Below are 10,412 nucleotides of genomic sequence, written 5' to 3' on the forward strand. Positions count from 1 at the left end.
AAGGGAAGGAAGGGAAGGAAGGCAGGCAGGCAGGCAGGCAGACCGGCCAGCTGGATGACCTACTTATGATATCCCCTCCCCAGTGTGCACTGTTGTTACATTGGACAAGGTTATCCCATTTTTAATCACATGTTTACTCAGTGATAAAAAATGAGCTGGAAGGCCTTTGAAAGATGCAATTAATCATCATTGAACATTGAATTCTAGCAGTTCTCCCAGCCCTTGGTGCAGGAATGCACTCTCATACCCCCACCAGGCACACAGATGTAGCTATGCCTGGGACCAGTCCTGGCCAGTAGAGTGGCAACTTCCATCTCATCCCAAAACAGGGGCTACTGTGCATCCCATTCTTCTCAATACTATTGGACAGGATTGCCCTTATACCTCGACCCCGGCCTGTCCCCTGGGTAGCTAGGCTAAAGCACTGTTCCAGAGGGAGAGTATGTGTCACAATGGGCACTACATCACAGGATGAGGTAGGTGACTTGTGAGGTATAACTACAGGGAAAATGTGGCCCCAGTTCAGTTGTTAATTGATATTGGTGAAGTGACAACTTTGGAGACCAGTCTTCTAAAAAGATGCCAAGAAAGCTTCCTAGACGTTTGGGCTCTCTACCCCGCCACCCTCCTCCTGCTCCTCCAGCTCCTCCTGCTCCTCTCTCTTATTGTTCAAGCTCTCTTCATTTTATGCCTACTCAACCTTCTGCCTGTAGACAAACCACAGAGACCAGTTCCAATTCTGCTTCCCTGACTACTCATTTGCCTTCTATGAAGCATACAGCCACCTACTCCACCTTAATGGCCTACTCGCCCACCTTTTTCTCTGTTGCCAGAAGTTCCACTAAGTGTCCTGCTCTAGTTTCTCACACTTCTTGTAATATCAAGTCTCCCTTCACTCCACCTAACAGCCCCACTGAATCATTTCCTAGTCTGTCATACTCACCAAGAGGACAGCTGCTGTCTGCCGGACTGAATAAGACACATTTCGATCCCAGGAAGGGGATTTAGCAGGTAAGGGTGCAATTCCAGATTTTCATGACTGTGGGTTCCTAGCAGCCTGACTAGTAAACACAGGAAAGGCAGGATGGTGAAGCCAGTACTCACCACAGATCCTCTCAGAATTGATATCTCCCCTGTCTTTATATCAGGCTGTAATTGAGAGACATTCAAAGAATCGAGGAGAAACCAATGTTTTTGGAAGGCTACAGAGTCACCAGAAAGCCATGCTTTCACAAGATACCTTAGATAGAATTTTACATGATCACTGGATATCATTGTGTTCATTAGGGTACAAGGAAGAAATGCACTAGGACATACAGACTGTATGTCAAGAGAGAGGTTAGGAATGAGAACCGAACAGTAACTGTAGTTTCTTCCTGGGAGACATAGATGAAATGTATATTGTCATAAGAAGCTGAGGGATGGGGCCAGCGTGACTAGGTAGGATTCTGGGATTAGTTTGTGTGACTGGGAGATGTGTTAAACAATTTCAAGACTCTACATAGATGTTATGAAATTACCTCATGAGTTTGGAGCAGTAAATTAGGTATTACTTACAATGTGCTAGCGATTACAAAAGGCAATGAAGAAAAATTGATGCATGATATATACAGATATGGATGACATATAGATACACATGTATAAAAATTTATAGAGAACCAATTACTTTGCATGATTCTTATGAATTAAATTCATTAAAAATTTAAAGAATATTTTTGCTATAACCTTGTATCCCACAATGCATAAAGCAAAATATTCTTGCAGCAATGTGAAATTCTAGTACTTTGACTGGAGAAAAACCTAAGGTGAGAATTAGAGTTTACAAAAGGAATTATAATTGAAAACGGGAGGAGGGTAATAAAAAGCTTATTTAAATATACTATTCATACAAAAATGGCAGACAAGTTGTGATAGATAAAATGGAAACACACTACAAGGGTAACTGCTAGTAAACTATAACAAAAATACTGATTCAACTAATATGAAGTAATATCTTAAAAGATAATAATTTAAGTTTGTCAATTATACGATAGAGTTGAAATTTACTGGTCCAGTCTACTTGCTGTGTATGAACAACTTACTTTAAACAAAGACACAGATACATTAAAATGAAAACATAGATGTAGCTGCCTATTAAATTTCAGTCCTTGGTGGGAATATACTTTACCTTGCCAAAATGGACAGAATATTATATTTCTATATACCTGTCATCCATCTAGACATATCAATGATGAGAAAGGCCTTTAAGAGATTAATTTAGCTATATTGGTGTGCTGACTTTTTCCTATTTCATTCCTGCTTCAGAAATCCTCATCAAGGACACAATAACTTGTCTATGTAGTTAATTTCTGTCAACTGAGAGGAACACTGTATTTTACCCAAAGAGCTTATACTTAGACCCTGAGCCCATGTATTGGTTGTCAAGTAGATCAGTGGAGAGTGTGCACACTTCACAGTGGACATTCAGTTAAGGGATGAGGTGAGAGGTGATCTGTGAGATGCAGGACACAGCAGGTCTGGCATAGGCTCAGTCACTCCCTGATTTTGGTGAAGTACCAACTTTGGAGAGACTTCTACAAGGATGACATGAACATCTCTGAGATTCTTTTCTGTACCAAACCCTTCCTTTTCTGGAAGTATTCCTCTCTCCTTGTCCAAGCCACCTTCACCGTATTGCTTGTAAGCCTTCTAGCTGTATATCCGTCACTCAAGCAAATGTAAGTTCTCTTTTCTGACCTACTGATTTCCTCCCTCTGTCACGTTCTTCCTTGTACCCCACCTCAGTGATCCATGCCCAATTCTTCCTCTTCCCTGTCTTCCTTCTAAGCCACTTGTTAAATTATATCCCATCCTTTATCTTTTTTTTCTCCTCTTCTGGTGACCACTCATCCTATCTATTCTCATTCATCCCTACTAAGCACCTGAGGCCCTCTGTGAAACTGAGTAAAAAAAAAATCCTGAGAAGCCAACTTCTTGACTGATGTTATATTTCAGAATTGTCCAGCACTATGCTTTCATGTGTTGATGATATCATCAACATAAGAAACTCAGACTGATGATTACCCAATCAGCCTTGCCACCCTCCATTTCTTTGTTAACCTAGATACATCTGTTCATCATGAAAAACCTCCAATTTTCAATGAAACCAGTCCCCTAAGCATATGAGAATGCACAATATACGGTAAGTGTGGTTCTTTACACACACTGAATGGGCTTGTCTTGTTTCTAAAACTCATTCAGTGTGTAATTCAGAGACTAAGGAAAAAATATAACTGGCAAGAGATTCTGGGTTTCACAAAGATTGGAATCATAGCCTTTGGTAAATGTGCTACATTTACTTAGTAAGCATTGGTAAGTAAAACACATAAGTGAAGCTTAAGAGGACAAGATAGAATCTAGATTGGCCTGGATTTCAATATGCACTCAGTTTACTAGTTTACTTGGTTAAGGAGTTGAGACATTTTATTACTCAGTTTCCTTCTCATAAGATGGAGAGATGACCAGAAGTGCCTCTTGGGTTTGCAAGAGGTGAATGAGGTTTAATTGGTAATATCTAAAACAGTTCTTGTCACAAAGAAAGGGCCAGATAACTATAGGCTTCCTGTGGAAAGAGTCGCTTGTGTGGCATGGGGAGATTAGGACCAAAATCAGACAGTACAGAGATAAATACAAAATTCCTAGAGTTAGTCTTGTTTGGAAAACAGTTCAAGACACTCTATTTTAGATTTTGCTAATGCAGCATTGGAAGGAGGGTGAATGAAGGAGGGTGGGGGAAGATAGAAATTATTCAGTTAACTAAATGGAAAATTTAGAAAAAAATATGGTGACACACAATTCCTTTTTCATAGAAAATAAAGACCTGGTACATGTAGGTGGAAGTTTTGCAACTTTGACCTGTCAGCATACCTTGTATGAATCTCAACACACATGAAAAGAAGAACAATCTTGGCTGGTCCAGCAACAAACACAACTCAGAGCCATCTGGACACTTCAGATGGAGGTGTGCATCAGGGCAACCTGAAAGCTATCTTTGTGCATTCAATATCTATTCATCTTTATGAATATAGAGGTCAAGTTGCCAATTGGCATTGGCATCACAAAAAGAAACAATGTACACTGAATGATGGGATTACAGAGTCACAAGACATAATTTAGCTGGAGTTTAAGGATGATATGGTTGTTCAAGGACAGACTTGACTTGGTCCCATTGTCAGTCACCTTACCTACGGGAAAGCATTGCCCTATTCAGACAGAATACTGCCAGTATCAGTGTGGGCAAGCAGGAGGTCAGACTCAATGAGAAATTTGCTATGCATGTCATTTTGTAACACTTGTTTAACATACGCCATTCACAATAATGGCAGTGTACAATCTATAAGATATATTCATATACATTTAGTGTATTCAATTTCTCATCCTTGTTTATTGTAGCACTGTTTACAATAAGTTGCAGAATCAGCATAAATATCTGGCAACACATGAATGGATAAAGAAAGTGTAGTATATATACAGTGGAGTTTGATTCAGCCACAAAGAGCAAGATTTTGTCATTTAGAGGAAAATACATGTAACTGGAGATCATCATTGTTAAGTGTATGTACAGATGTTCATATATGCACATATATGACATGAAATAGATAAAGGGCATAATTCATGAAGGGTAATTGGGACTGAATATTGTCAAATCACATGGTATACATGAACAAAAATGTCATTATAAAACTTACCATTTAAGCAGCCAGGAGGTGGTGGCGCACACCTTTAAAACTAGCACTTGGGAGACAGATGCAGGCAATTTCTGTGAGTTTGAGGCTAGCCTGGTCTACAAAGCGAGTTCTAGGAAAAGTTTTCTGATCAAAGTAAGACCCTTGTTCAGGGTGTGATAATTTAAAGGTGAATACCAAAAGAAATTGAAAGAACTAGTTATATGTTTTTACTTCATTCTTTCCCTCTTTTTGTATTTTTTTCTTTTTGGTAAGAAATCCTCTTACAGGGTAGTAATAAAAAAAATTGAGAAGAGAAGTAAAACAGTACAGAGGAAGAGAGTAAAGAGGAGGTGCAGGGAAAGACATAAGAGCAAAAAGGATAAAGTGTGCAAGTCATAAGTTTCCTCTAAAATGTCAAAAAACTCCTTATCAGGTGATGACATATGGACACTGGCCTAGCGATGGTACGGGAAGGAGCCGGGAACATAGATGAGGGGCAATATTCAAAGTCGATGAGATTTTTTTTTAAAGATTTCTTTAGGAAGAAATTTGTTTGATGTATTCTACAAACAGGGTAGGAGGCTAAAATAATTAAAGAGGAGTTTGTAGTAGGGGTGAGAGCAGCCAGGGAGACAGAGCTTTATAATCTATCAACAGGACTGAGTCTCACTTTCAATTAATTTTCATCAGCCATATTGGAGGTATATAGTTTTAAAAATCAATCTGAGGTTAAAAATAAGGGTATGAATTTAATTGGCCAAGTGTTTACAGAGCATTTAGTAGACAGGATCATGGTGGGCTTTGAACTGAATGATCTGATTCATGTATAGTTTTGAAGTTACTCTTATCATGTCAAGAGGAGAGCACACGATATGAGAATATGAGTGATAATGAGAAGTCAGGAGTCTATGCAGACAGTCCAGGGTGAGAGCAATGATGACTTGAGTGTTGAAACAAAAGCGATGAGAAGTGGTTAGCTTGGCTTGCATAAATGGATTTGGAACAAAATAAGAAAAATTGGAGATGACTAAAGTTCCGCTCTATGGGGCTGGGAGAGTTAGCAAGTGAGGGGAAGCAAGATAAGCAGGATTGGGGGATAAGATGGGGAACTTTTAAAGATATATGAACTTGATATAGACATAGTTAAAATCCCAAATGTTAATTAAGGTCTCAGAACTAGAGGCACACATTTCAGTGATGACAGTTTCGAAGCTGTCAGTCCATAAACGGTGCTCAAAATGGAGGGACAGTATGGACTTACTCAGCAATGGCTACTAAAGAGAAAAGAAAGGAGTGGAGAAAGAGGTGGAGAGTTCAATAAGGAAAGGGAGAACAAGGAAAAGAAAAAGCGAGAGTAAGAGAACAAGAACTTTTAGCAAAAGCAAAGGAAAAGCATGGGAGCCGTTTGCAGTTTCCGACCGGTCACAAGAAGGAATGCATGAATTTTTCAGTGACTCCGAAGCACAGGTTAGGAAAAGCTGTGGTGAAGGAGCAGGGTCTGCATAAAATTCCCTGAGTTGCAAATACGTTGCAAAAGAGAATGGCAACTTTCAGTCTATGATGTGATTTTAAGGAAATTCTTAGAAAATATCAAAATTGGCTGCCATCCCAAAATATACAGACTTTGTGATTTTTCTATTATTTCAGCAGATATTTATGATGTGTCTACTAAATAAAAAAAGAAGAAAAATGTGCTGAGTGAGTTTCCAGGTTTACAGACACTGTACCAGGCAGTTTACACATGGGCAAAAGAAATGAGATCTACCTAGACAGTCAGAAAACTGTCAGAGAGAGACTAGGCTCTTTTCATTAGACATGATTTAAGATCAAGTATTTTTTAGGGCATAGACTTAAACAAAAACAGTTTCAGACACCCTAATTTGAGTTTCAAGCACTGGATATATTATGTGGTTCCTCTCATAGTCTAACTGTCCTTAGTTAGATGTTACCTATAGACAGAGTGTTAGCTCCCAACAGCTTCCTACGATTCACAGTCTGATTAATTTTAGCAGGAAGAAAGCAGAATCTCACCTCTCCCAAACTTCTGACAGAACTGACATTTATTCTCACTGATTTCAAATAATTAGATGCCTATCTGAGAACAACCGCCATGGCTGGGGAAGGGTGGGGTTATGTGGATTTCATTAACTATGTGTACCTATGGGCCACCCATAGTTATGAGTTATGTGAGTTAAAGGCAGTGGTCATATTGGTTCAATAATATGACAGATTATCAAGAAAAGAAGGAAAATCCGATACAGTGATTATACATATATTTGTGTGTGTATATGTATTATATATATATATATATACATGAATATGTGTACATATACATAGCATACATATATACATGTACTGTTAATCAACATAATCAAAGAAGGTGCCTGGAGAGTGTAACATTTGGATTTATCCCTGAGAAGTCATGAAAATAAACTATTATAGGAAAAACATGAGAGTCTAAGTTAACATATAATAAGGCAAATAGGCAGTGCCAAAAAGATGTTGTATGTGTGTGTATGGGCTCATGTATGTGGTGCATAAGGATGGTAAAGGCCTAGAGTACAATTTATTAATAGCTTGGAATTTAGAGTAAGATAATATACTATTTAGAATGTAATCAGGAATTAATACAGCCTATGTCATGTAATATTTATTGTTTATTTAGGACCAAATCTAGGAACTTCCAATTTTTGAGCTCTTAATATTCTTCCATTTCAACATCCTAGAAATGTTGATGTTTTTCTGTGACTTCATAATCTCACAGATAAAAACAATAAATCCCCTTTTAAGCAGTTTTTCTCAGAAAGAAAGAATATATATATATATATTCATTGTTCTACTTCTGAGGGTTTAGTTCTAGTATACCCAACATCTCCCAGACACCAAAATCTTTCAGATAGTTGAAACTTATATGAAGTATCACATGTTTGCAGTATGACCCAAGTACATCATTCTATATATCTCCAAATCATCTGTAGATTAGTTGTGATACCCAATACAAAAGCTCTTAAATAATCACAACTTTTAAGTTGTTTTTGTTTGGATTTGTGGAGTCCTATAAGTTCCTATGTGAGCTTATGTGGAAGTTATAGCAGTTATAGCCCAGATATTCACATACCCTTGACCAAAGACCAGTCCTTCTTTGTTCTAGGAAGGTCATCCTAGTGCACAATCTCAGAAGAAACACACAAGTATTGGTAAGAGAGAAAGGATGCCTGTGCATCCAGTCAGATTGATATAATCAACTCTGGTCATTAATAGGATAACTTGTCATGGAGGACCACTTCACCAGTAGTCATACCCAGCTGTGATGCCTGTGAATCACAGCAACAGCATAACAAGATATCAAAAGGGGAAGTAGTGGCACTTACGTCTTAGAGGTAACCAAGATATGTCTAATTGAAATTAAGGCCTGCTCAATGGGAGGAGATTCAAGCCTGACACAGTACATTTAGTCCACTATCCATGTAAGGTCATAGCATGAGACTGAGAGTAGAACTTACTATTGCTGCTTTCCCAGGCTAGAATAATCTCTAATTCAGTCCTTGCTACTTATCCGTATACCCACAGATGAGTGTAACCTGAGCCTTACTAAACAGATATCTTGTTGTTACAGACACAGAGAAGATAACAAGCTACAAATTGTCAAAATACTAAGAACAGACCGTGGGATACCCAGGCCAAATTGATAGATTTACCACACAAACCCTACACCAAATGCTCAGGGAACATCACTGAAGAGGGGACAAGGAAAAAAAAGGGGGGGGAGAGGGAAAGAACCAGAGGACCAGAAAGCTGCTTGTGAGATTACATCTTCTATGTAGAACTTATTAAACTCAACCATATGGTTGACTAAATAAGACCGGAAAAAGGGCAAGACCAACAATGCCATCACGGAGCAAGGAAATCTCACAATGCCTCACCTCTAGATGATGAGGTGATTAATGACTGCTGGGAGGAGGAAAATTAGTCTCCCTCAGGGATGAACCCCCCCACCCACCCAATTGATTATACCAAGTAGTCACATTTAAAAACATAGACATAAAGTAATACAAAATGGACTCAATACACTATATTTATATATTTCTATGTATGTACATATTTAACAAACTAGAAAAAGTACACGTTTTCAAGGATTACTAATGCTGCTAAAGTGTGATCTAACCAACAGTCTAACATAAAAGTGACAAGGTATATACATTTTTTTCTAACATAAATTTTTGTAATCTCCTTGGGTATAATTGAGCCTCTTGTAGAAGGGATAATAGGTTTCTATGACTAGACAAAATAAATCAAGATTTGGGCTCAGCTTGGGCATACAGCAAGCTGCATTCAGTCATAATAAAGATAAAGAGGCACTGGGTACTGAAAAGACAGATAATAGGACTGTTACGATAAAAGAATGATCTAGAAGAGCCATGGTTTTGATTTACAGTGAGTGAGGTAAGTAAGCATGTAGCAAGGAGAAATAACAAAAAAGCAGCAAGTAGCAGGTGTCAAGACATCAAATTGGACACTTACAACATTCAGTAGAAGCAACTGGAGTAGCCCCATTGGGAGAGCAAGCAAAAATAACACCCTCAAATCAGGTGTTTATAATCTGCAGCAGAAATGACCAGGGAGTTTGTGAACCTATGTCACTATCATTCCTGACTGGAAGATTTCCAGATAGGACAGAGCATTGGATAGAACAGAGAAGTCCTTGATACTTGTTCTACTACAGGTATTTTGATACCAGAGAATTAACAATACTAACCTCTGCGTAAATGGATCACCCTCTTGTTGTGCTCAAGAGCACAATGTTTGAAGGCTCTGAGTAGTTTCCTGTTCACCCTCTTCTGTGTCAGAGAGGCAGGGGTCAGCCTACCCCCTCCCCCCAGAAAAGGTCTAGGGAAGATACTTGAGATAAATATTATTGAGTCTGAGAAGAGAGAGCCTATATTTTGCTCTCAGGATCAGCTCTCAGCAAGCACACAAATAATCATGAGAATATAATAGAGTTTTTACTATAAATTACCAATATAATTTATATCACAAGGATCTCCACAGGTTCAGAGATGCAAGATGAATGTGGAAGTTTTGTAGAGAGGAGGCAGAAGATGAACTATGAGGAATGGTGATGGGGAGCACTTGAAGATCATGAACCTGAGCATGGCCCCTGAGAAGCTAACATCTACCGCCTAAGCCTGACCTTGCAGGTCACCCTCCATTCAGTGTGAAGCTATATATTAAAAAAAAGAAAGAAAAGAAAAAGGAAGGCTCTCACTTTTTTTCACTCTGTTTTACCAGACATTTTAATTATTTTAATTTCCTCAGATCCCCATGAGACAACTTACAATTATTGAATGTGCTTGCCAATTTAATTTCTATTGAACATTCAAACTTCTCCATATTCTTTACCAACTACTTGGCTTCTTTGGCAGAGTGTGGAATGTAGCTGTGTGCTACCTTTTACTTAACTTATTGTAAGGGTTTTTTTTTTTTAAACTTACACAAACTGAATTCAACATTCAGCACTTTGTATCACTGGTTAATGCTTATTTTACTTAAGCTTATTTTTTAACATTTATTTATTGATTTTGTATATAGTGTTCTGCCTGCCTGCATGCCTACATGCCAGAAGAGGACACCAGATCTCATTACAGATGGTTATGAGCCACCATGTGGTTGCTGGGAATTGAACCTCAGACCTCTGGAAAAGCAGCC

General features: G+C 38.4%; 1 long non-coding RNA gene across 3 annotated transcripts; it reads left to right on the forward strand.

Annotated features, from left to right (window-relative positions):
- The first annotated feature begins 457 nt into the window (after nt 1–457).
- On the forward strand, nt 458–9,967 carry LOC131895841 (uncharacterized). 3 transcript variants are annotated; one of them, XR_009375295.1, is made up of 4 exons: nt 458–1,011; nt 3,104–3,181; nt 3,849–4,000; nt 9,745–9,967. It is a non-coding gene; the product is annotated as an uncharacterized LOC131895841 (long non-coding RNA). The 3 variants fall into 3 exon arrangements; XR_009375293.1 differs by having other exon boundaries at nt 459–1,011; nt 9,756–9,961; XR_009375294.1 differs by lacking the exon at nt 3,104–3,181 and having other exon boundaries at nt 460–1,011; nt 9,756–9,961.
- The last annotated feature ends 445 nt before the right edge of the window (nt 9,968–10,412 follow it).

Source organism: Peromyscus eremicus, chromosome 19 (assembly GCF_949786415.1).
Source record: "Peromyscus eremicus chromosome 19, PerEre_H2_v1, whole genome shotgun sequence".
NCBI lineage: Eukaryota > Metazoa > Chordata > Mammalia > Rodentia > Cricetidae > Peromyscus > Peromyscus eremicus.